This window comes from Bubalus bubalis, chromosome 19 (assembly GCF_019923935.1).
Source record: "Bubalus bubalis isolate 160015118507 breed Murrah chromosome 19, NDDB_SH_1, whole genome shotgun sequence".
NCBI classification, from domain to species: Eukaryota; Metazoa; Chordata; class Mammalia; order Artiodactyla; family Bovidae; genus Bubalus; species Bubalus bubalis.
In genome coordinates, this window is record NC_059175.1 from 49,771,527 (window position 1) to 49,786,810 (window position 15,284).

The window sequence follows — 15,284 nt, forward strand, 5'->3', positions numbered from 1 at the left end:
AGGATTGATAGATTATGAATGTTTTTACTCTGCCACATAAAGGTAATGAAATAGTTGCTTTAAATTCTTGAAAATTGTAGTTGGAGAGAGGATGATAAGTCTTGTACATGAATTATAAGTTCCTATTAAAGTTCAGTTGATAGAGGATAGACAATATTGAAGTCTTGGGAAAGAAAGAGAGACAAAGAGAGACAGAGATTAGAACTAGAAAGCACAGGCAGAAAAAAACTGTTTTCAAGGGAACTGGGAACTACTCAGCTGGTGGCAAGAAGGATGAAGTGAAGATAAAATCTTGAGTTAGCTGTCGGGGCTCACTGGGAATTTCTGTGCTTGTACCTGCACTATGGAGCACCAGCGTTGGATTTTTACCATCTTCTCCATCCTCCCCTTTGTCACTGCTTTTCATTTCATACTGTTGAGGCCAAGAGGTTTCCGTGTTGTTGACCTCACTCCACCCCTCGAACCCCACTTATGGGTCCTGGGGCTGCATTTTAAAATTTCTTGTAGCTTTTATCTTGAAATTATTGAAACCTTTGTTGCTGTTGTTTGTTGCTGGTGATGGTGGTGATTGTGGGTATGATGGTATTATATGGTTATATTCAGAGATATCACTTTGCTGGCAAAGGTCCATATAGTCAAAGCTATGTTTTTCCCAGTAGGCGTGTATGGATGCTTTCTCACAGTTTGTTGTGATCCACACAGTCAAAGGTGGTTGCATAGTCAATAAAGCAGAAGTAGATGTTTTTCTGGAACTCTCTTGCTTTTTCAATGATCTAACAGATGGAAATTTGATCTCTGGTTCCTCTGCCTTTTCTAAAACAAGCTTGAACATCTGGAAGTTCACAGTTCATGTACTGTTGAAGCCTGGCTTGGAGAATTTTGAGTATTACTTTGCTAGCGTGTGTGAGATGAGTGCAATAGTGTGGTAGTCTGAACATTCTTTGGCATTGCCTTTCTTTGGGATTGGAATGAAAGCTGACTTTTTCCAATCTTGTGATCACTGCTGAGTTTTACAAACTGGCTGTCATATTGAGTGCAGCACTTTCACAGCATCATCTTTTAGGATTTGAAATAGCCCAACTGGAATTCCATCACCTCCACTAGCTTTGTTCATAGTGATGCTTCTTAAGGCCCACTTGACTTCTTAGTCCAGGATGTCTGGCTCTAGGTGAGTGATCACACCATCATGGTTATCTGGGTCATGAGATCTTTTTTGTATAGTTCAGTGTATTTTTGCCACTTCTTCTTAATATCTTCTGCTTCTGTTAGATCCATACCATGTTGTTCCTTTATTGTGCCCACCTTTGCATGAAATGTTCCCTTGGTATCTCTAATTTTCTTGAAGAGCTGTCTAGTCTTTCCCATTCTATTGTTATTCTCTATTTCTTTCCTCTATTCCCTCTATTTCTCCTGAGAAATCTGTTTGCCTGTCAAGAAGCAACAGTTAGAACTGGATCTGGGACAACTGACTGGTTCCAAATCGGGAAAGGATTATTATTCAAATTATCTGACAAAAGTATGTAATACTGACTATCCAACATAACTTTATTGAATTGAAGCTCTCAACATATGTCCTACTGATTATTCAACTGATTGTTGAACAATTGTAGAGACAGTAGGCTTCTCCTATTCTTTCCAATGCCTTTCACCTCTCATAGAACACAGAACTCAAGAACGATTCTCAGTGTCTGATGTATGGTTTTCATGAGTGTTTTAATATAGATCATTTATGTGAGCTTATCCACAAAAAAGTTTCAACTTGATATAAAAAGTGTGTTCATTGACCAATTTCCTTTCTCTCTTTATCATGTTTTACGTATCCATGTTCATATAAAGAGCTTTTGTTTATTCCTTTGAATGGCTTTATGTCACCTTTGTTTAAAAAGTTCAACACACTCTTCAATTCTGTAGGTGATGAATTTTAAGTTTTTTCCACATTTTAATTATTGCAGAATTTGATACATGGACAATTTGAATATCAGAAATCCATGTTTATATATATATATATATATATGGATTTTCTATATAAAAATTCTGCAGAAATTCATCTTTACTACATATTGCTGATGGTCACCAAAATTATATACATTTATGCTTCAATCAGTATATGAGAGTTGACATTGCTACAGCTCACAAAGATATTCTTTTGACTGACTTGAAGTTTTTGTGTATCTGATATGGGATGATATTTCATTTAGTTGACATTTTGATGATTACTGATGAAAAAATTTTATATGTTTATTAAAATTTCAGGTTTCCATGTATATAAACTTATTTTTCACACTCCTTTCTCATTTTGTGTTAGACAGTTTTTACTGTTCTAATCAATTTGAAGAGCTATTTATGAATCATGAAAGCTCAGCTTTTTCTAGTTATATGTGTTAAAAATATCTGTTTGCTCTTATTCAGATCTGATTTCTGTAATTAGGGTGTCAAGTTCAGGACTATTCTGATTGGTCATTCAGTGGCCTCACTACCACCAAACTCAAAAATGATCTGCCACATCATTGGCAGCTGCAACAAAATATGCATATGGTAAAAATTCAAAAATATATTCAAATTTTTAATAAAATGAAAATAGGTAAGGAAGATATGTGTAATAGTTTTATGTTGTTAATTCTATGAATTATAAAATTCATTTGACACCTAAGAATTCCCAATATGTAGTTTCAGGAATTTTTAAAATTCATGTTGGAAAAGCAGCCAAATGTAATCCTCTTTGAAATATTTATTGGGTCCCTGCTATGCCCCTTTCTCAGTGCTAGTCTTTAAGGATGCACCAAACATAACTATTCCCTGCTCTAATGAGAGTAGGAGTCTAAAGGAGAGCCTAATAGCATAAGAGTTGGATGTTAATTATCAATCTCAGAAGTATATAAATATAAACTGAAGGTTCTATACATTCCTTAAAGAAATATGATGCAAGGAGATCCAACCAGTCCATTCTGAAGGAGATCAGCCCTGGGATTTCTTTGGAAGGAATGATGCTAAAGTTGAAACTCCAGTATTTTGGCCAGCTCATGTGAAGAGTTGACTCATTGGAAAAGACTCTGATGCTGGGAGGGATTGGGGGCAGGAGGAGAAGGGGATGACAGAGGATGAGATGGCTGGATGGCATCACTGACTCGATGGACGTGAGTGTGAGTGAACTCCGGGAGTTGGTGATGGACAGGGAGGCCTGGCGTGCTGCGATTCATGGGGTCGCAAAGAGTCAGACACGACTGAGCGACTGATCTGATCTGATTTGATTTTGTTTATATTCACCATGTTTTCAAGACAATTATTAAATTTGAAAGTTACTCAAATATAAAGAAATAAATTATTGAACGTTGACACAGACTTCACTTCTTAAAGCATATAGATCTTTGAGAGAAATAATCAATTGTATGTAAACATGTATCTAGGTACTCTCTGGGTCAAATGGTAATGACAACAGAAGAAAATAAGCTAAAAGATAAAGAAAATATTTTACGTAAAAAATGCAATGTACAGGATTAGATTATTGTGGTAAATAAAGTTTCATTTGTAAAGAATTTCACCCCTTAATTAAAAAATTCTGGGTTCATAGATATGCTAAAGCAATTCCAGCAGATTACAAAATATTTCAAAATTTTTACTTTTCTAACTGCAGACATGTTAATTTTATTACTTTATATTATTAGTCTTCTAATGAGAGCTTTTAGGCTTTTATTTGTAACGCAGGGAAACTATATGTACATGACATTTGTGTGTGTGTGTGTGTGTGTGCGCTTAGTTGTTCAGTTGTTTCTGACTCTGCAACCCCATGGACTGCAGCTCACAATTCTCTGTTCATGGGATTTCCCAAGCAAAAATACTGGAGTGGGTTGCCATTTCCTTCTCCAGTCTTCTTTTGTGAACTTCATTCAGTCATTATGACAAAGTATTTAAAGACACAGTTTAAAGCGTTAACTATTTGTTTCTTAACTATTTACTTTCTCTGGGTGTGTGTGCTCAGTCACTCAGTCATGTCTGACTCTTTTTGGCCCCAAGGACAGTAGTCTACCAGTCTCCTCTCCCCATGGAATTTTCCAGGCAAGAATATTGGAGTCGGGTATTTCCTGCTCCAGGGAATCTTTCCAAGGCAGGGATTGAACCCACATTTCTTGTGTCTCCTGCATTGGCAGGTGATTCTTTACCACTGCACCACCTGGGAAGCCTGTATGTTCATAATAGTATATTATAATTTTCTTCAAACATCCCTATAAGCTATGATAAGTATAATGAGATAATTCATTATAAGAAAATCTATATCTTCCTAATTTTGGATGTTATGTTTTTTATTTTATATGTTTGGATTGCCTGCTCAGACTTTCAGTGTTTTCACCTAAATTTAAGATAGCAAATGTGTCTCATAGTATAGGTATTTCTGTAAGTTAAGAAAAGGAAAATGTTACATTAGAGTGCAGGTTTCTACAGATATTCATATTGAGGTAGAAACCCAGGATTTTTACATTCCTTCCTTCAGCAAATATTAAATTAATACTTATTGTGAGTCACATATTCAACTCAGTTTTTGAATGTATGCACCTTATACAAATTTGTATATAAATTATACACATATACATATGTTGAGAGCTTGTCCTGAACAAGCATATATTAACGGGCAAAGGGAACAAGAAAACAGCTGTGATAAAATGGTATGTGGCTTTAATGGAAGATAAAATGCTATCTACTTGAATATATTGAGTTATAGTACCTAGACTGTGAAATCCTGGGTATGATTTCTCAATAAAGTAACAAGGAATCAAGTGTACATGCGAGTTTGAACTGTATGATTGATTGTATTATTGTCTCTTTGCTCCTTTCTTTTTTCATTAATTTTTATTGGAGTAGAGTTGCTTTACAATCTTGTGTTAGTTTCTGCTGTATAGCAAACTGAATCAACTACTCCCTTTTTAAAATAACATTATATATTTGCATCCTTTCCCTGGGACTTTAAAGTGCCTCCTGAAGATAATGCAGATCTTAAAGCAGAACCACATTGAAGAGGGCATGGCCACATGCTTAGTGTGGCAAATAATAAGATGTTAGGAGATGTGACAGGTGCCTCTACTTACAATGTGCTTTTGTAGCTCTAATTTTACTCTTTCATCTTTTACCTTTCTGCCATGTACCTTGAAAAGACTGTAACCCATGTAGCTGTAAATTGCAGAATATGTGACTTATGAGGTATACCTTAAGCCACTATTTACCTGTAAGTAGGAAAAATAAATACTTATTTTTGTAAGCCATTGAAATGTGGGGTTTCTTGTGAAACATATCATTGTAGAAGTCTAAAAAAAATGTCAACTTTTACATCAGTGTCAGATAGTTCTAGAATGAGAATATTCTGGAATAAGCAATGTGGGAAAATGATTAACATTGTAAAAGGTAGAGAATGAAAAAGAAATCCAGATAAAATCGCAAGTGCTACCATGGCATATGATAAAAATAGATGTTAATAATTTGAGTTATTGTTTGTTTTGTTTTAATTGATTGTTCATCTAAAATTTTAGTTACCCTTGACTCATTAAACATAAAATGAAATTAGGATGTTTCCACACCATAAAAATGTAAGATTCTTAGAATTGGTAGAATATTTGTATCCAATTATTTTCCCATACCTTTTGTTTTATTGTGTACATACACTTTAATCTTTTTTCTCTCTCTTGATGCACACATGTATATGTATTTAATGTATTATATGCATAAATAGTATATATAAAGTTACACAAAACATAAATACTTCTTTAGCTAAAATTCATTTGATCTACCTTCATATTTACTTATGACATTTCTCTTTTATCTCCATGGTTCTTTCTTTGAGTGTTTTCAGTACAAGAAAATATTCCTGTAGCATTTCTTTTAATCACAATCATACACAGCTGCGTTCTCCCAATTGTGTCTTTCTGAAAATTTACTTTGTCTTCATTTATGAATGACATTTTCACAGAATATTGAATTCTAGGTAGGCATTTCAAAGATGTCAGTCCATTGTCTGCTGGCTACTATTGTTTCTTTGGCAAGTCTTTCTTTGAAGCCAATACACCTTTTTTTCTGGCTTCTTTTAAATTATTTTCTGGCTGCCTTTATAATTTTCTGCTTTGTCTTGGTTTTTGGCAGTTTTACTATGATATTTCTGTTTCTGTTTTTTTTCCTCCCTTTTGGTTTCCTTTTAGTTATTTTCTTTTTGCATGCCTGATTATTTTTGCATAAGATCCAAAAATTATGTGTGAAACATTGCATGACAGTTTAAAACTCTGATTTACTTTTCTCCAAAAATGTCTGCTCTGAGAGAATTAAGCAGTAGTGGATAACCTGAAGTGAGACTACCTTGGTCTAAAGTCAGTTTTAATAACTATGAGTGCTGGCCTATTTCCGGTTCAGTGTCCCAGCCTCTATTTTGATGTGTAATCCTGCACCCTCCTCCCAGGTTGGCCTTGAGTTCTACTTTGTACCCTGTCATCACTCCTTGGCGACTTCTAACACTCTGCTAAGTGTGTCAGTCTCTCAACTTAAGGTTATTGCTCAGCTTCTCAGCTTCCCGTCTTCCTCAGAGCAAATCCTTGAATGGAAAAGTGGTGCCTGGTGGCTGCCTCGCATTCCCTTCCCCCTGGAAGTGTAGATTTCAGGACTTCAGGGACAGGGAAGTACCATGATAACCTCAAAATGAGGTTTGTTTAACTGTGCATGCTGCTTTTTATTTGCTCCCACTTTAAGATTTGTCTCAATGCTGCAAGCAGACCTCACTTCCCTTTAACTCTGATCATGCAAAACAACAAAGTCAAAATGTATATAATTATAGAGATAAAAAGTAATAGATATACAGTTTCTATACTTTGCTGTGGTGTACATTATATAGAATTATTGAAGAAATGTTCTTTTCCATAAAACACTAAATGCATACTTTAATAAATGAGTTGCAGTCTGCTTTTCTCATAAGCTACATTTAAAATTCTGGGCTATACAATAGATAATTAATGAATACCTGTTGAAATAATGTATTTTTTAACTGAAAGCTTAATAAATTTATACCTGCATAAACTAACTTCATAATCATTGATCTCCAGAACATCCCTTAATGCAAAGTATCTATTCTATAAATAAATTGCTTTATCACAAAAGTATAGGTTAAATATACAACTGGCACAAAATAGGGGCTTAGTAATTGCCTGTTAACCTAATTAACATGTTTGTTGGTATAAGCTTCTTTCATTTTAGTCTCAGGTCTCTCAATGAATGGATTTAAGCTCAATTAATGGATTTAATTAATGGATTTCTATTTGGTAGTTTTGCCTATATGAGTGTTTAATAAATGTTAATTAAAGGAATTTGAGGAATATTTAAGTGAAAACAGTAAAATTGTGTTCTACGGTATGTTGTGTCAGTGGAATATTTGGGATTTAAATAGCAGAAAATATGGCTTCCAGAAAAGAAAAGAAAGTAGTAGAATGATAGAGAATAGGAAAGCCTTCAAATAATATAGATGCATTTTATTAGATACACTTTTCAGAAAGGACATTAAAAACTCTGTGGGAAAGAAATTCATGTCTGTATTCTTCTAGGTACTGGCTCATCTTCAAATGCTTCCCATTCATGTCAAGATCAACTCAAAATTCCCAGAAGGAAAAGACAGAGTATGGTTGAACCAAGTTGAATCATGTGATTTAACTGTAAATAATGCATCACTAGCACATGTCTTGGGCTTCCTCTGTGGCTCAGCTGGTAAAGAATCTGCCTGCAATGCCGGAGACCTAGGTTTTATCCCTGGGTTGGGAAGATCACCTGGAGAAGGGAAAGGTTACCCACTCCAGTATTCTGGCCTGGAAAATCCCAAGGAATGTATATTCCACGGGGTCTCATGTCTTGAACTGAAACTCAGTAAATAGGTTACTGTGGAAGTAGTATATCTGTGTATACATAGACATCAACTTTGGCCATTCTGGGTGCAAAGTACCATTGTCTGGATCACTTGTAAAGAGCAGAAATTTGCTTGTCATAATTCTGGAGGCTTAAAGTGCAAACTCCAGATACCAGTGTGGTCAGTTTCTGGTGAATGCCCTCTTTCTGGTTACATGCTGCCATTTTCTTATCATATCCTCACATAGGGAAGGGATGAGGGAGCTCTCTGGGGTGTCTTTTACAATTCCATTCATGAAGCCTCCATCCTTATGACCTCATTAACCCCCAACGGCTCCACTTTCTAACACCATCACCTTGGGCAGTAACAGTTCAATATATGATTTTTGAAAGACTCATTCAGTTCAGATAATTTGCATGATCTATAAATATAAATATAGATCTAAAGATAATTGCTACACATGTGGTTTCTATAGAGTGTACATGAAACCTATCCTCTCTAGGATGCTGTAACATTCTTAAGTGGTCTAAATTTTTATTATACCATATTTATGCCTCAAATGTATCAAAAAATCACAGAATATGATTATAACATATTAGAGGTACAATAAGTGTGGAAGAATTTATAAATGTCCATCCGAGTGCATATATGTTTCAAATTCAGGGTAGACTAAAAAAAAATAGGGTAGTTGATGTATGTACACATTCTACCTAAACATTCTACTATGCATATTCAGGTATTCTGTTCATTCAACTTTGTAATGTTTAAATCCAAGCTTTTTTCTATATAATATTTTATTACTGAGTTTTACTCCAATATAAAAATAGCCTTAAATCTTTTATGACTAAGTCACTTGCTGTGTTTGAAGATACATGCTATAGAAGTCTGTCTAGTAATTAATAAAATAGATAAATAGATTAGATCTTAATATGGTGTTCTGAGAAGTACAGCAAGCACAGTCAATTTATTTTAGAGGAAACAAAGTGTAACTGTAATACGAAAACACAATTTATCAGATGTGTGACCACTGGAATGCTACTTAATTTTTAAGCCTTATTTTCCTTATCTATAAATTGATAACATAATAAAACCTATCTGTAGAACTGTATTAAGAATTGAATGAGATAATGTTTTTAAGCTGTATAATGCCTGGCATGTTAGTAAGGAAATATCGAATTATTATAGCTATGTTGTGCTCAGTCACTTACTCATGTCAGACTCTTTTTGACCCCATAGAGTGTAACCCACCAGGCTCCTCTGTCCACAGAATTTTCCTGGCAGGAATACTGGAGTGGGGTGCCATTTCCTGCTCTGAGGGATCTTCCTGGCCTAGAGATTGAACCCATGTCTCATGCATTGGTAGTCAAATTCTTTACCGCTGAAACATCAGGGGAGCCCATGTTTATCACTAGTATTGGTCGAGTCACCAGTACTGACAATTGCTCTGATCAATAAGTGAGGTCTTTGAACTCTTTCTCATGGAAGCTGGAGCCTCCCAAATGCATTTTCATTAAAAATCTTAAGTTCACACATTAGCGCTCTGTAGTTTTGGACAGAGAAAATTCTGCAGTGCAGACTCATCAAGCAGAGACATCTGAATCTCTAAGCAGTTCACACAGAACTCATGTATGAAATCCTGTTTCGTAATTTCTCTGACCAGCAGTGCAATAATGCGCTTGTCATCATCAGCCACTATTAGACGTTTGCACTTTATAAAATTTTTAATGGATGTACAGCCTTCACAAGACAAATTTATCTCGTATTCCTGGTGTAATAGATAGAAATAAATTAACTATTAAATAGCGAGATTAGTTGCTTCTGTGGTGTTCAATTCAGAGTAAAATTTTAAAAAGACATCAATGTTAAGTACAAGACTAGTTTTGAACTCACAGTGAAGGTTTTAAATGCCAGTAACTCACTGAATCAGGTGAACCATTTGATATCTGACAACTTTAAGGTGGTTTTAAACCACAGGAAATTGGAACATTAACTTTCTGGTAGTTACAAGCCATGATGGCCCTAACAAATCACACAGGGTGTTTCAAATGACATGCTGCAGCTCATAATCCATATACCTGAAAGTAGAAGTAGCTGAAGCTTTTGTTGCTACTGCTTGTGTTTCAAAAGTTTGAATGTTTTCTCCTCCTTTTGCACTTGTACATAGAAATATATGCAGCCATAACGTGCTCACTGTATGAGGAGGGTCATTTCTTGAAATTAGTAAATGAGAAGCCACATTTGTTTTGTGATGCTGGTGTTCTTAGATTAAAAAGTTAGGTTTAAGATTAATATAAGCTTGGTGTCTTCTAAAATCTACCCAATAACACGCAAATAGCATTTCTTAAAAGTAGGTGCACAGATCTATTAAAAAATGTCTCAGAAAATAATTTTCTTATATTGAAGAATCATTTAAAGAAAAGAGAATAATGTTTTATGTATCATCTTCCTCTCCCACAGATTTTCCTCCATCTGAATACTTTATTATTATTTTTAAAGTTAATATTAGTATTGCCTTATACAAGCAAAGCTTTATAACGAATGAAATCTGATATTTCTCATTTATATTGTACAATTTCATTTTATATTTTACAAGAAAGAAGTGTGATGTACTAAATCTCACAGTCTATTATTATGAAATTTCAGTAACAGTAAGTAGATTCCCATGCAGATCATGCTTGAAACTTAAGGACACTTTTCATCTCAAAATATATTAAATCCATTTTAAGGGGATATTTTAAGGGGCTTTTTCTCCTATCAAGATGAGGATGATGTTTCTTTAATACAATATTTTGGGAATAATGACTAAAACATTATGTATATGTGTATGTATATATGTATGTAAGTGTGTGTATAAATGTATGTATGTATTTATAATTAGACTAGGATCAGCATAGCCAGAGAAAAAACACTTTATTTAGTAGGCTTAGGGTTCTAGACCACTGATAATGTTGGGTAATTGGCATTTATTTTGTTTTTCTGGGAGTTATTTTGCAGTTTAGCAAAAAGAGAGGAAGAAAGGGACTACTTTCCGAAAATACTTTGAAACACGGAAGGAAATAACAATAAATTATTATCAGAGAATATTGTTTTCTTTTTACGTTTGAAAGTTGGAAAAAGACTTCCCATCACAAACAACGATATTTACATGATGGTTAGAAAATATCTATTTAACTTCAAGACTATTACTTGCTACATATTCACTTCTTAGAGAAGATTTTAGACCATTTTTATTTTCACACCTTTAAAACCCAAAATGCAGCATATATTTTTGCAAGACAGAACAGAAACTATTGCCTCACAGTCTGCAATATGTTTTTGAATATTAATTTTAAGACTGAATTTTTTTAAATACATAATGGAAAGCAAAAAATATTTAGGAGCAGTGAATAGTAATTTTTGTAGAAGAAAGTGTCACAATATTTTTAACCCAACAGAGCAAAGTACCATTACTAAAATTAAAAAAAATTAAAAGCAGATTTCTCTTATTAATATTTTTGGCACACAATGAAATGTTTATTCAATAAAATGTTTTATGCCAATGAATATGAAAATTTTCAATTTTGCCAATTATTATACTTCAAATTATTTGAAAGCCAATCAAAGGCATTCTGTAAAACTGTATTGTTGTATATTTTCAGTTTGCAATCACTAAATATTAGCTTAGTGCTTCTTGGATATAAATATTCACATTAATTCTAAATAGAATGGCTCAATTTAAAGAAGGGGTCACATTAGAATAGTTCCATAGCCAGTTCATAGCTATGCTCTCCCAAGAAGTCCACCTGAATCACACAGTCCTGGAGCAAGCCACCTTAACTGGCCTTGCTGAAAAAGCAGAGTTTAATCAACTCTGATAGATGAGTCCACCTGGGCATTTTGGAAGACTCTGCATAACTGTCAATGAAGATGAAAAATTATTGGCAGAAAGGACACCAGGCAGATTTACTTACAGAGAAAGATCAGAATAGTAATAAGACTTGTTCAGTCACTCAGTCATGTCAACTCTTTATGCCCCCATGGATTGCAGTATGCTAGGCTTCCCTTTCCATCATCATCTCCCAGAGTTTGCTCAGACTCATGTCCATTGAGTTGGTGATGGCATCCAATAATCTCATCCTCTGTCGTTCCCTTTTTCTCCTGTTTTCAACCTTTCCCAGAAGCAGAGTCTTTTTCAGTGAGTCAGCTCTTCATATCATGTGGCCAAAGTATTAGAGTTTCAGCTTCAGTATCAGTCTTTCCAGTGAAAATTCTGGGTTGATTTTCTTTAGGATTGACTGACTTGATCTCCTTGCAGTCAAAAGGATTCTCAAGAGTCTTCTCCAACACCACAGTTCAAAAGCATCAGTTCTTCAGTGCACAGCTTTCTTTACAGTCTGACTCGCACAACCATACAAGACTACCAGAAAAACCATAGCTTTACCTAGACGGACCTTTGTTGGCAAAGTCATATCTCTGCTTTATAGCGTGCTATCTAAGTTTGTTATAGCTTTTCTCCCAAGGAGCAAGTGTCTTTTAATTTCATGGCTGCAGTCACCATCTGCAGTGATTTTGGAAACCAAGAATATAAAGTTTGTCACTCTTTCCATTGTTTCCCCTTCTACTTGCTATGAAGTGAGATGACCGGATCGCATATTAGTTTTCTTGAATATTGAGCTTTAAGCCAACTTTTTCACTCTCTCACTTACATTAGAGGCTCTTCAGTTCTTCTTCACTTTTTGCCATAAGGGTGGTCATCTGCATATCTGAGGTTATTGATATTTCTCCTGGCAGTCTTGATTCCAGCTTGTGCTTCATCCAGCCTGGCATTTAACATGATGTACTCTGCATATAAGTTAAATAAGCAGGGTGACAATATACAGTCTTGACATACTCTTTTCCCAGTTTGGAACCAGTCCATTCTTTCCTGTCCAGTTCTAACTGTTGCTTCTTGACCTGTATACTGGTTTCTCAGAAGGCAGGTAAGATGATCTGGTATTCCACAATTATGTAATGTTTAAAAATAAAAAAAAAAAAAAAGAATTTTCTACAGTTTCTTGTGACCCACACAGTCAAAGGCTTTAGCATAGTAACAACCTGGTACCAAATACAGTCTTTATTTAAAGTAGCAGTGGTAAGGCTACTGAAATTACCAGATTTATAAGAATTCTGTTCATGATTTTTTAAAAAAGAAAATATTCACATTATTATTATATCTGCATGCTTGTGTGTGCTTAATCACTTCAGTTGGGTCCAATTCTTTGTGACCCTATGGACTGTAGTCTGACAGGTTCCTCTATTCATGCTATTCTCCCTGCAAGAATATTGGAGTGGGTTGACATGCCCTCCTCCAGGTCATCTTCCCAATCCGGGGATCAAACCTGCATCTCCTGCATTGCAAGCAAATTCTTTATTCACTGAGCCACCTGGGAAGCCCTTTCAAGTGTGCATAAGTGGTCACATATCTTTGGAGATCAGCATTACAAAAGTCAGAGTAAAGTTGGTTTGTGAAGTATGACAGAAGACTCTGAGTTGCATTGATTGAACGACTACACATAACTAGACAAGGGGACCATGTGTTTTGTTTGTTTTAGGTATGGATTTGGGGTTGCTGTCTCCGAGATGTAATGTGCACACTTAACCATCCATGAAAACAGCAGAGGAAGTTTCTGTTTTGCTTTTCATAGTCCTTTTCCTTGACTTCTTTAGAGTTTTCACAGCAGAGGGCCATTAGCTCTATCTTGAACCACAGTGTTTTTTTTGTTTTTTTTTTTAGTTTCTATGACAACAGTACTCTTCAATGTGAGTTTTACCTCTCTAGTCACTTCTCTTTTTCTTGTTTTCCTGTCTCTCCTTGACCAATGAATGTTTTTAGTTTCTGGTTTGTTTGTATTTTTGTTTTGCTGTTTATACACTTTGGCTTGTGAGCCCTCTACTTTTATCTCTCTGCTGTCTTTCTTAGATTATATCATCCAGACCATGTTCTTTAAAATTGTGTATAATTCCATAGATAGATAGATGTAGATATAAACTCAATATTTTTCCGCATATCCTATGTATACAGCCAACTTCATATTTGACATCTCTGTTTAGATGCATGACAAGCATTCACAAGTCTTTAGAGAGGTGCTGATTTAACTACGATTTTTTTTTAATTATTATTAAACTTTTGACCGTCACATCTGTTCCTTCCTTGGTCTTCCATTATCAGCTATCTTCCCATGCCATCAACTTACAATTTATCAAACATCTATTTTGTTACTAATTTCTATTCATTTAACCTCACCCCAAATACCTTAAACACATATATACTTAAGAATACGTTAAGAGCATACATATTTCTCTGATCCACACTACCAAAGTCAATGACATCAATCAGTGTTAGCTACATAGGCACAATGTTTTCTTTTTTTTTGTCGTTTTTAAAACTACATAGGCACAATGTTTTCTGATTAATTCTCCATGATCTGCACTTGTCCATTTACATCTGTTCTCAATACATTATTCTGAGACATCTTCTAAAAATGTTAGTGTGTGTATTACTATTATTATTAATATGTGAATGGTGCATGACAAGTCACTTCAGTCATGTCCAACCCTTTGTCGGACCCAATGGACTGTAGCCTACCAGGCTCTTCTGTTCATGGGATTCTCCAGGCAGAATACTGGAGTGGGTTGCCATGCCCTCCTCTATTAATAATATGTCTTAATTATTATTATTATTAATCTTTCTTAAAATCTTAAAGATCTTCCAGACAAATCACACTCTTCAATGAGACCTAAACTGGTTTCCTGCCTTACCCTTGACCCACCTCTTATGTAACTGTCTTCTAGCTGATTTTCTTTTCTTGTCACACTTGACCATGTGAAGTATCTTTATCCAGATGTTCCCACCCCACTCTCATCATACTCTTTGCATGACATCTAATTATTAACTTTCAAACTGTAGCTTAGTACTTTTTAGAAAAGCTTTCCTGCTAATGTACCAATACACTTTGCCTCTGTCATCTCTCTTAACATACAAAGCTTTGCTTTTTTATAACTAACCTGAATTTTTGTCTTTCTGCTATTGGAGGTTAAGCTCTAACTTCTTTTTTTTTTTTTATGTGAGAGTCCAGTAATGGGAGCAAATCTTCAGCCTTTATATCTTGAAACTGATGCAGTATCTGCCCATCATATGTCAGAACTTTTTAAATTATATAGACAAGCAGAGAGAAGGGAGTAAAATGAGACACACAGTATTTAAGAGAACTTTCTGTTTAAAAGATGAAAAAAGATTTTTCTCATTCAATCAGTATTTATTGAATGACCACAAAAGTCAGGTTATTGACGATACTTAACATTCTGCAAAATATACATAAATATTACCATTTAAAAAATTTTTAATTGAAGGATAATTGCTTTACAGTATTGTGTTAGTCTGCCATATATCAACATGGATCAGCCA